The sequence below is a fragment of the Gossypium arboreum genome, chromosome 13, assembly GCF_025698485.1.
Source record: "Gossypium arboreum isolate Shixiya-1 chromosome 13, ASM2569848v2, whole genome shotgun sequence".
In the NCBI taxonomy this organism is placed as follows: Eukaryota; Viridiplantae; Streptophyta; class Magnoliopsida; order Malvales; family Malvaceae; genus Gossypium; species Gossypium arboreum.
In genome coordinates, this window is record NC_069082.1 from 81,824,441 (window position 1) to 81,837,166 (window position 12,726).

At 31.3% G+C, this 12,726-nt stretch overlaps 1 long non-coding RNA gene across 12 annotated transcripts; it reads left to right on the forward strand.

The window, feature by feature from the left end:
- The first annotated feature begins 525 nt into the window (after nt 1-525).
- LOC108461847 (uncharacterized) lies at nt 526-10,674 on the forward strand. Of its 12 annotated transcripts, none has more exons than XR_008277113.1 (9): nt 526-737; nt 830-1,043; nt 2,440-2,532; nt 2,670-2,747; nt 2,838-3,045; nt 8,846-8,986; nt 9,074-9,594; nt 9,841-9,942; nt 10,271-10,674. It is a non-coding gene; the product is annotated as an uncharacterized LOC108461847 (long non-coding RNA). The 12 variants fall into 12 exon arrangements; XR_008277116.1 differs by having other exon boundaries at nt 882-1,043; XR_008277112.1 differs by having other exon boundaries at nt 526-1,043; nt 2,660-2,747.
- The last annotated feature ends 2,052 nt before the right edge of the window (nt 10,675-12,726 follow it).

Genomic DNA, 12,726 nt, shown 5'->3' on the forward strand with positions numbered 1-12,726 from the left:
AGCGGCGCTTTTTTAAAAACGCCACTAAAGATCGAGTATTAGCGGTGCTTTTTGAAAAACGCCACTAAAGATCAAGAATTAGCGGTGCTTTTTCAAAAATGCCGCAAAAAGTTTAATTAAAACGTCGTCGTTTTATTTTTCAATTTAGTGACATTAAATGTCAAGCATTAGTGGCGCTAGTGTAAAAACGCCACTAAATGTCGAGCATTAGCAGCGCTATTGGGAAAACGCCGCAAATATATATGGGCATTAAGCTTGACAACGTCGTTTTATCAAAAAGGCACAAAAAATGTTAGTGGTGCTACTGGGAAAACGCCGCTAAATGTCAAACATTAGTGGCACTATGGTAAAAATGCCACTAAATGTTAAGCATTAGTGACACTCTTGGGAAAATGCCGCAAATAAATATGGGCAGTAAGCTAGACGACGTCATTTTATCAAAAAGGCGCAAAAATCATTAGCGGCACTATTGGGTAAACGCTGCTAAATTTCAATCATTAGTGGTGTTATTATAAAAACGCCCGCAAAACATAATTTTATTTTAAGCAAAATGTCTCCATTTTTCTATGCTCGATTTTATCCCCACTCTATCCTCGAAATCCCTTATTGTTTTATCCTAAAAGTTTTCCCTAAATCCCTAAAAGTTTCTTCTCTAAAGATTAGCAACATCTCTTCCACACGAATTATACCTGTTATAATCTGCTCTGAAGATGGAATCCTCGCCGTAATCGAACAAGGTAAGCAGTTCCTTAAGTACAACTATTATGAGTTGGACAAAACAATAGTTAAGCTCAAACCCTCTTATTCCCATCAATCTATTCATTTGCAGCAAAACCCAAGTCTGCAAACTATCCCAAAGTCTCATTCTCTGTTATTTGCAGCCAAAGCCAACAAAAATATCCACCTTTTAATTCTTTGCTCAACTTTTATCGTAAAGAAGAAGTTCGTGTCACCAAAAAAGACAAGACTCAATTCATAGTTATTTATCATAGACTAATCCTCATTTGACATCTTCTGGTCTGAAATCCAAAACTAGAGGCAAGGTAGAAACATGATTCTCTTCTTTCTATTTTGCTTTACGAATTTTTCTTCGTTATGATTTCAAGTTTTTGTGTTTTTTCTCGGCAACCAAACAAAGGGTAACTTTAAGAAGACGGGATTTTTTTTTAAATTCATTTGTGCAGCTTAGAGATATATATTAACTTTGCTAGTTTTATCTGAAAAGGAGTGGCCTACCCAGCTTTGATTACTTTATATTTTGTTTTTATACTACTAAGCAAGTGGGATGTATTTTGTGAGAAATTAGTTTACAAGTCAAGGGCGAGCAACTTTTCCTTGTCTTCAGTTTATTATAATCTTACTATTATTTTTTTTAAATGATAAAATAGAGATGATGATTAATTTTGGTTGAACAATCTTTACACCAATAATGCCTTCATTTTTAAATCTTGTTGGTGATTTTTATACAAATAGAGAAAAGCTCTGTAAAAACTGGTAACTTAAGTCAATGGCATTGGGGTCATCGACAAAGTCAAGGAGTTTTGACTCTATTTGGCATTGTACTTAAGCTTGTCATCTTTTATGATCATGCATGGAAATTTGGCCTCGTCACTCGTTATTTATAAATTAATTTAGGTGATATCGTATGTTTAATGTATTATTCTTATTATATAGTAGTAGTAACAAGATCATTTATTATATTAATAAAAATAAAGGGTTGTTAGGTCAAGAAACATCAGGACCACAAGCTAGATTAAAGTTTGACCAACAACAAATAAAAATTATAAAAAGGAAAAGGAAAGTGGGTAGCAACTAAGGTGAACAACAACAAATAAGGGGTTGTTAGAGATATATATTAACTTTGCTGGTGGGGTTCTATTAACTTTGTTATGAGGTCCTAGTTTCCTGTTTCATTAAGCTTGTATGCTCCTGGTTCTATTAACTTATGTTACGTTGGTTAATGTAGGTACTTAGGTAACTAAATCAAATTTTCATGCGATAATAGATTGTCACTATCATCCAAATGTAGCTAATTTTTTTGCTGTCCATGGCCTTAGTTTTTTAACAGAAATTAACAATTGACTTAAGGTGAAATGTTATTTTATGCCTTGAATAATTTTTAAATTTTAAATTCTTTATAGATCTCCATATTGGTTGGGTAATTCATCCAGAAAAAAGAAATTTGGTAATAGGTTGTTGTCATTTCACTTGTTTCCAATGCAGATTCTGCTTATTTTTCCTTATATATAGACTTCTCTTCCTATGCTTGCTTTCTTATTCAGTTGGTGTGATTTCGTGGTAGATAATTCATTTTGCAATCCTTATATTTAGCATGGTATTCATATCGCTCGTATTCCTGAATTTTTGGATAGTCTCATTAGGGGTATATTGATGTTGTATGTTTATTGAAAATTTTGGTTTCATTTGTTGATTCTATAGCTTCCTGATGAATTTGTCGGTGTTAGCAATACCTGTGGCTATCAAAATGAATATGACAATATTATAGCACCCTTACCAAGTATTGAATACAAGGTATAATGATGAAACACTTTCTCTTGTATGCTTTATTTTATTCCTCAATAGCATAACTTATGCATTTTTAAAAGTATTTGACAAGAGTGGCATCTTTGATTTTTATATGCTTAATATTTATTACAAGGATACTGCAGGGCAAGAAAGATTCAAGAGTCTTATTCCAAGTTGTATTAGGGATTCCTCTGTGGCTGTCATTGTCTATGTTGTTGCAAGTATGTTACCATCTCATACTCTATTTATTGTTCATTTCCTAAGTAAAATTGGTTGAAGTTTGCCTACTTTAATTTTAATGCTGTGGGCAGGCAGTCCTTCGTAAATACATCAAAGTGGATTGAAAAGGTACGAACTTAGCAGGGTAATGAGTTAATGTAGTTTACAACTGCTTTGGCTTTTGGCTGTGGTCATTAAGTTGGTGTGAAATTGTCGGTAGCCCTCTGCTGCATCTTCGTCGGCAGCCCTCTACTGCTTCTCCAGTTTTTTGCCATCTAGTTTTCTGTTATTTGCCATACTGTGAGTTTTTTACCCTAAAAAGTATTAGTGAATTAGTGTTGTCTGATTTTATTTTATTTTTTAAATTAAAGTTGTTGGAATGCATGGTAAATTGGAAGGTTGAAGCTATCCAAAACAGGACATGTTTCTTATGATTACCGAGTGTTAATGCTTGTTTAATTGGAGTATAAATGCTGTCCAAAATAGGGTGTGTTTTGGTTATAATGTGTCTCGCCCTGCTATACATAGAATTATTTAATAATAGACTTGAAGAAATAATATTTGTATAGCTTACATAATATTTGTTTAGAGGGTTTACAAGGGTAAATTTATAGATTTTATATGAATAGTAGTTAAATGAGTAACATAAATCATTCTGTCGCATAGAATTTAAACTCCAAGTAGAATTAAATCTTGGCTTGACTTAGAGGTGTCAAAAAAATTATTATTAATTTAATATATTATTTTCAATAATATAAAATATTTATATATTTTAAAATACTTTAATTTTATATTTTAAATAATTATTTTTATACTTTTATTTAGGCTTAATCCTCAATTTGGTTCTTGGACTATATTCGAACTTTTATTTTAATATCTATATTTTTTGTCTCTATTTGATACTTAAATTATTATTATTATATTACCTACTTAAACCCAACTTTTATAAAAGTTTTAAAAAAATCAATTAGTATTGTTTAATTCAAAATATGTCACGTGACATCTCTAACCATTTAAATTGAAACACTTAACATTCATGTTTATTGAAATATTTCAAAAATATAAAATAATTTTAAAACGTTAGGATATTTTTTAAAATACCATCAACGTTGACCGGTGTTGATCATCGTTGCACAAATTTTATGTTGAATTTTAATACACTTTTAAAAAAAATCAAATTCTTATATAGAAATTATATTTTTTGCAATTTTTAAGAATATTTCAGTTTTTCTAGATTTTTTTAAATTTTCCAAAGTTACATCTTTTTCAGCTTTTTAATTATGGGTCTATTATTTTGAATTCTTAGAATGCTTTATATAGTTTTGGTGTTTCACAAATAAAATAAAATTTATTACATATTTTTAGAATATATATTTTTTAAATTTGAGGTTTTTCTTGTAATTTTTTTAAAATTTAACTATTTTTCCTATTTTTATAAATATTTGTGGTTTTTATATACTATTTTGACTTTTCAAAATTTACATTTATATATTTTGAAATTTAAAAATAAATATTAAATTATTTGAATTATTTATATGTTATATTTTAATTTTTAATTAATATAATTTACATAATATAAAAATAAAAAGAAAGTGATGTGATTCATTTTAATAGCTTTACATGCTAATTTTTTTCCTAATCGTATAAATTAAAATATATAATGAAATGATAGTTTAAGTATTAAAAAATTAAAATAAAAGAAGTGTTATTATTTGTGTAAAAAATAAATTTAATTCATAAAAATATATATAAATTCAAAACATATTATAACCAAAACATAAATATATATCTAAATTTCATAACTTACATAACTTACATAATTTAAATAAATTTAATTTAATCCAATAATTTCCTTAAAAGTATTTAGTTTAAAGTTTAAATTTCATAACTTGCATAATTTCCTTAAAATTGTATAGTTTAAAGTTTAAATTTCATAACTTACATAATTTACATAACTTACATAATACATAAATATATATCATATCATAACTTACATAACTCACACAACTTACATAACTTAATAACTTATATATATCATATCATAACTTACATAACTCACATAACTTACATAACTTACATACCTCACATAATTTACATAACTTACATACCTCACATAACTTACATAACTCAAATAACTTACATAACTTACATAATACATAAATAGATATCATATCATATCATAACTTACATAATTTAATTATACTTATAAATAAACAACTTACTCGTGTAATTTATTGTCAAGTTTAGACTTCAAGAACTACGAAATGGATAGGAGTTGAATGAAATTGTCAAGGGTAAGCAACGATTATCAAAATGGAGTACAAAATTTTCTAAATTTTGCATTTCAAAATGCAAGCCAAGAGAATATGATTCTTTACCCGTGTAAGAAGTGTGGCAACATCAATTGGCATTTTTGTGAAGTTGTCTAGAACATCTAATTGTTGATGGCTTTATTCAGGGGTATAAAAAATGGATTTTCCATGGAGAGTGTACACCTAGTAGAACCTCTTCAACGATTAATCCGGCTTATCCTTATAGTGCTTACTATCAATTTGTTAGAGAAGATGACATGGAAGGTATGTTGCGGGATGCATTTAATATGTGCAATCATGGTTTACAATCGTTTCCACCTGACTTTGTTGCATCCGATGATTGTAATCTTGATGAAAATGCTTTTACCAAAATGGGAAGTGTACCTGATGAAGAGCCAAATGAAGAAGCGGCGAAGTTCTACACGTTACTTAATGAAATGAATAAAGAACTTTAAGAGGGATCAAAATTTTCAAAAATGTCCTTCTGCATTCATCTTTTTCACTTAAAATGTTTGGGAGGGTGGACCGGAAACTCTTTGACAATACTGTTAGAGTTTTTGAGAGATATGTTTCTGTTTGCTAAAATCCCTCATTCATGCAAATATATGAAGAAACTGATAAAAGATTTAGGCCTTGGGTACAACAAAATTCATAGTTGCCCAAATGACTGCATGTTGTATTGGGGTGATCGGAAAAACCAACAGTCTTGTCACATTTGTGGTAAATATCGTTGGATGAATAGAAATACAGAAGATGTGAATGAGGATGAATATGAGGCACAGTCAAGAAAGAAGCCAATAAAGATTTTCCGATATTTTTCACTAATACCAAGGCTTCAAAGGCTTTTCATGTCATTAAAGACAACCGAATCTATGACGTGGCATCATGATCAATGAATCGATGGTGGATTATTAAGGCATCTTGCGGATTCTTTAGCTTGGAAATCATTTGACAATAAATTTCCAAGTTTTGCAAGTGATCCTTAGAGTGTGAGGCTTAGGCTAGCATCTGATGGATATAATCCTTATAAAATCATGAGCACTTCGTATAGTACTTGGCCTGTAGTGTTTGTTCCTTACAATTTGCCTCCATGGTTTTACATGAAGTAATCTTCGTTTATCTTATCTATGATTATCCCTGGAGAGAAAGGTCGCAAAAATGATATTGATATTTATCTGCATCCACTTATTGAAGAGTTAAAATAGTTATGGGTAGGTGTTGAGACATATGATGTATTGAGAAAGGAGAAGTTTTATTTACGTACAGCTTTGTTGTGGACTATTAATGATTTCCCAGCTTACACCAATTTATTTGGTTGGAGTACTAAAGGACGTTATGCTTGTCCTTGTTGTGTTGCGCAAACATGTTCGAAGTGGTTATATAATGGAAAAAATTCTCTTATATAGGGCATTGTCAGTGGTTAGATGGAAATCACAGATTTAGATTTCAGAGAACTCTATTTGACAGTACTGAAGAGTTTAGAGAAGCTTCTGAGTAGACCATTAGATCTGAAAACTTGTTCATGTTGAAAAATATCAATTTCAGTTATGGAAAGATGAATCAACCACCCAACACACAAATAAAGAGAAGATCAAGGGATGAATCTGATGAAGAGGATGATCCTAATGAGGTGGACTTGTGGAAAAAAAAGAAGTATTTTTTTTAGTTGTCTTATTGGGAGCATCACATTTTACGACACAATCTTGATGTCATGCATATTGAGAAGAATGTTTGCGAGAACATCATTAGGACAATTTTGAATGTCGATGGAAAATCAAAAGATAATCTTCAGAGTTGACTTGATTTAGTTGACATGGGAATTCGGCGTGATCTTCATCCCCAAGTACTTTCAAATGGGAAATATAGATTGCCGCCTTCTATTTTTACAATGTCGAAGGAAGAGAAAGAAGTGTTCTGCACGGTGTTGAAGGATATAAAGGTCCTGGATACATATGCATCAAATATATCTCGATGTGTGAGTCTTAAAGATCAAAGACTATATTCCTTAAAATCACATGATTATCACATCTTGATGCAATATTTACTGCCAGTTGCTTTACGGTGCTGTACGTCAAAAAAGGTGACGTCCTGTATAATTGAACTATCCAATATAATGAAAACTATTTGTGGCAAAGTTTTGAATGTTGAAGAACTTGAGAAAGTACAAGATCGAGCCACTTTGACTTTATGCAATTTAGAGAAGACCTTTCCACCTTCCTTCTTCACTATTATGGTGTACTTGCTAATCCATCTCCCTCATGATGCAATAATTGGTGGATCGGTTTTCAATCGATGGATGTATCCTATAGAAAGGTGCTAATTTATTTGTAAAGTATTCGTTCATTCACCTCTATACCTTTAGTTACAACTTTTGATAATGTTGTATATTGTGTTTAGGTTCCTATGCAAATTGAAGTCTTATTGTCGTAATAAACGTTATCTAGAAGGATCAATTGCTGAAGGTTACTTGACAGAGGAGTGTATGACTTTTTGTTCTAGATATTTAGAAGATGTTGAAATAAGACTGAATAGACCAAGTAGAAATGTTGGGCTCATTGATCATAATTTGGCTGAAACTTATTTATTTCAAAGTTATGGAGAACCAATCGGTGAAGTTGAAATTGTAAAATTAGATGATAGATCTTGGATACAAGCACATCGATATGTTCTTTTTCACCACGATTCAATTGAACCATTATACAAGTAAGTTATAGAATTTGATAAATATTCATCTTTTTGATTTGTTTATCTTCTAACCAATTAAACCTCTTTTTAACATAGTGAGTACAAACAAATCTTGAGATCTTGTTCACGCTCCCGAAGATTACAACATTGAGAGATTAATAAGTTATTCACAGAATCTTTTCATGAATGGTTAAGCCAAATGGTATGCAGCTGAAGTTAATAAGTTACACATAATCGCGATATTTTGTATCAAAAAATAATGTTTTCTTAACATTTATAATTACTTAATTTACTTTTAATTCAATAGGGTTAGAGGGGGAAGGACATCAATGACGAAGTTAAATAGCTTTCACAAGGTCCGAATAGAATAGTAAAAAGATATTGTGCCTTCTTTATTAATGGATTCAGATTTCATATAAAATATCGCGAAAGATTGAGGAGAACTCAAAATTGTGGAATTGTTGTTAATTCTTCAATTACAAGTTATGCTAGTGCTAGGGACAGTAATCCTGTTGAGGGAAATGTGGAGTATTACGGACATCTTACTGACATTATTGAGTTGGATTACTATGGAAAATGAAAAGTTGTCTTATTTCAATGTGATTGGGCTCATGTTAATACTGCTTGTGGAATTAAAAAAGATCAATTTGGTTTTACAATGGTTAATTTCTCTCGCTTAACTCACACTGGACAACAATTGATAGACGAGCAGTATGTATTTTTTTCTCAAATGAAACAAGTTTTTTATTCGAAAGATTCAACTGATGAGGGTTGGTACGTTGTACTCCGAAACACCCCTAGAGACTTGTTTAACATAGGCGATAGAAGTAGAGATGACATCGTCGAAAGATCAGAAACTTTGCCTTTTCTAGAACAAAACTTAAATGAAAATATCCCTAGTACTAGTACACAATTTAAATGGGTTCGCCAGGATGTGAATGAAGATATTTACGAATTATAATGTAGTAAAATTTTACGATTTTTTAATTATATATAATATTATAATTTAAATATTAGTCTTGTTAAATATTTCAACTATTTTATATGTACTATTATTGTTGTAATTAGTTACTAAAATTTCAACTATTTTATGTGTATTGCAGAAAAAATGCTTAGAAGAAGATTACGAGATCTAAGTATTATTCAGAATACTCTAAATTTGGAAGAAACAAATAGTGAACAACAGACTGCTATTGGATCATCGAATGTTCCAGAAACACCGGACGAGCCTGTAGAAATTCAAAGTAATGTTAAATCTAATTTGCATGCCTGTTGACTTTTATTATTGATTTCTTTTTCAAATTCTTATATTATAATATACCATTTTTCAGCTGAAAGTTGTGGGACGTGCAGAGGTCGAGGACGTACGCTACTTAAAGATTTATACGAGTTAAATCCTGTCGAGCGTGTCAAAGTATCTAGAAACAATCTTGGTCAGCCTGTTGGATCAGAAGCTCGAATTTTAGCAGGATATTTGGGCATTATAGCATGAAATACCAATATGTTGCCTATCAACTATGGATCATGGCATCAAATGCCTGATAGTAACAAAAAGCTCTTAATAATATTAAGGGAACAAAACATGAATGTAATTTATAATACTTTGGTTTAAGTTTCATTTATATTTACTTTCTAAACTTGTGTTTTTTAAAGAGAGATTTGCTTTAGAGGTCTCGGATACTTATATCAAGAAGGCATTGGGAAAAAAATGGAGAGACCATAAAAGCACTTAAAAAAAGAATATTTTAAGAAAGATATAAGCCTCGAAGAGAAATTCTGGAATGTCCTGCAGGGAATGCTGAGGTACCAATGGGAAGATGCGGTTAGATTCTAGAATTCAAATAAAGGAGAGGTATTACGTACTTCTAAACTCTTATAATTATTTCGGTTTATAGTATTTCTATATACGTAATAGTAATTTCATAATGTAAGACCATGAGCGAGTTGGAACAAGCAGCAGGCAAAAACAAAAATTCACGCACACAACAGGGTCGAAAAGTTTTGCTTGTGTAGCTGAGGCCGAGATATTCTGAATTTATTAATTGTGTCAAATATTAATTAATTTCTACTAAATAATATTTTTACTACTATATTGTAGGAACTCTTGTCTGGTCAAAAAATTAGACGCTTTCAGCTTTTTGACATTACAAATAGGAAGAAAGATGGATCTCCAATGACTTCTGAAGCTGGAGAAATTATGGTATATTTACTTAATAAAAATTGATTTATTTTAAATATTTATAATGTTTAATTATAATGGTTTAATTTGTCATTAGTAGTTTTAAATAATGTTAAGTTATGTTGCATTTGTTTTTATTATATATTTCGTTTCTAAGTCTTTAATTGATTTATTAAGAGAAACTAAAGGATAAAAATGTGGAGTATGAAGTGATTGCTTTAAGTGATAGTTCTGTTAATCTTGAGGACATTGATAACAGAATTATTACTGAAGTTTTGGGTCCTGAAAGGTATGGTCGAGTTCGATTTCAAGGATCTGGTGTTAACCCAACCCAATATTTTGGATCCAGCTCGCAGCAATACATGCCTTCGGGGAGTCAAGCTCAAGCTGAAGTTCAAAGGTTAAGAGACCAGATGGCTTAGATGCAAGCGAGCACAGTTGAGAAAATTGCTCAACTTAAAGTGGAGGCAGCATCGAGAGAAGCACAGGTTTAAAGAAAATATGAAGAACTCCAGCTACAACTTAAAGAGGAGGCAACAGTGAGGGAAGCAGAGCAAAACAGAAAATACAACGAATCCAGCTACAGCTTCAAAATATGTTGAAGTTGTTTCAGCAGTCACAGAATCTACCATCTTAGACGTTTATTTTCTTATTGTAAGAATGTTTTAACAATATAACTTTTAACATTACTTTAAGAATATTTTGTTATTTCATTTATTAATTTAGATAATATATTTTTCGTTGGATTTTTAATGTTACTCATTTAGATTTGCTGTTATTGGTTAGATTTAATGTTACAGGAAGGGTTGTATATGAATAAAAATAGGATATTAGAAATTTGCTAAGTAAAAATGCCACAAAAGAACATGACATTTAGTGGCGTTTTTGTAAAAGCGCCGCTAAAGGTCACATTCTTTAGCGGCGTTTTTGAGAAAAGCGCGGCTAAAGCTCACATTCTTCACACAAATGCTGCTAAAGGTCACGTTCTTTAGTGGCGTTTGTGTGAAAAGCGCCGCTAAAGGTCACATTCTTTAGCGGTGCTTTCTCAAAAACACCGCTAAAAGTCATGTTCTTTAGCGGCATTTTTTACATAAACGCCGCAAAATGTTAGCGACGTTGTCTTTAGCGGCATTTTTTGCGGTGCTTTTAGCTAAAAGCCCAAAAAAATACCGCTAAAAACCTGTTTTGCTGTAGTGGTTCAATTGAATCGTGGTGAAAAAGAACATATCGGTGTACTTGTTCCCAAGATCTATCATCTAAGTATGCAATTTTAGCTTTACTGATTGGTTGTTCATAACTTCAAAATAGATAAGTTTCAACTAAGTTATGATTAGTGAGTCTAGCATTTCTACTTGGTCTATTCAGTCTGGTTTTGACATCTTCTAAATATCTAGAGCAGAAAGTCATACACTGCTCTGCTAAGTAACCTTCAGCAATTGATCCTTCTGGATAACGCTTATTACGACAATAAGACTTCAATTTGCATAGGAACCTAAACACGATATACAACATTATCAAAAGTTGTAGTTAAATTAAAGGTATATTCATGAATGAATGAAAACTTTGCAAATAAATTAGCACCTCTCTATAGGATACATTCACTGATAGAAAATTGATCCACCAAGTTTTGTTTCATGAGGGAGATGGATTAGAAAGTGCACCATAATAGTGAAGAACGAAGGTGCAAAGATCTTCTCCGAGTTGCATAAAGATAAAGTAGCTCGATCTTGTACTTTCTCAAGTTCTTCAACAATCAAAACTGTGCCACAAATAGCTTTCATTATATTAGATAGTTCAATTATACAAGCCGTCACCTTTTTTGACAAACAACACCGTAAAGCAACTGGCAGTAAATCTTGCATTAAGATGTGATAATCATGTGATTTTAGGAAAAATAGTCTTCGATTTTTAAGACTCACACATCGAGATATATTTGATGCATACATAAGACATTGCAAAAATAGAAGGCGGCAACCGAGATTTTCCATTCGGAAGTAATTGGGGATGAACATCACATTGAATTCCCATATCAACTAGATCAAGCCGACTTTTAAGATTGTATTTTGATTTTCTATCGATATTGAGAATTGTGCCGATGATGTTCTTGCAAACATTATTTTCGATATGCATGACATCAAGATTGTGTCACAAAATGTGATGCTCCAAATAAGGAAACAAAAAAAAAATTCTTTTTCCCACAAGTCCGCCTCATTAGAATCATCCTCTTCATCAGATTCATCATCTCTCTGTCGGTCAACATCGTCAATATACGCCTCCCTCGGTCTTTTCTTTTTTTGTGTGTTGGGTGGTTGATTCATCTTCCTATAACTGAAATTGATATCTTTTAACATGAACAAGATTTTAGATCCAATGGTTTGCTTAGGAACTTCTCTGAACTCTTTAGTACCATCAAATAAAGTTCTATGAAATCTAAATCTATAATTTCAATCTAACCACTAATGATGCACCATATAAGAGAATTTTTTCCCATTACATAACCACTTCGAACATGTTTCGTAGCACAACAAGGACAAGCATAAAGTCCTTTGGTACTCCAATCAGATAAATTGGTATAAACTTGGAAATCATTAATAGTCCACAACAAAGTTGCACGTAAATAAAAGTTCTCCTTTTTCAAGACATCATATGTTTCAACACCCACCCATAACTGTTTCAACTCTTCAATAAGTGGCTGCATATAAATGTCAATATAATTCCTGGGACCTTTATCTCTAGGGATAATCATAGATAAGATAAAAGAAAATTGCTTCATGCAAATCTATAGAGGTAAATTGTAAAGAACAA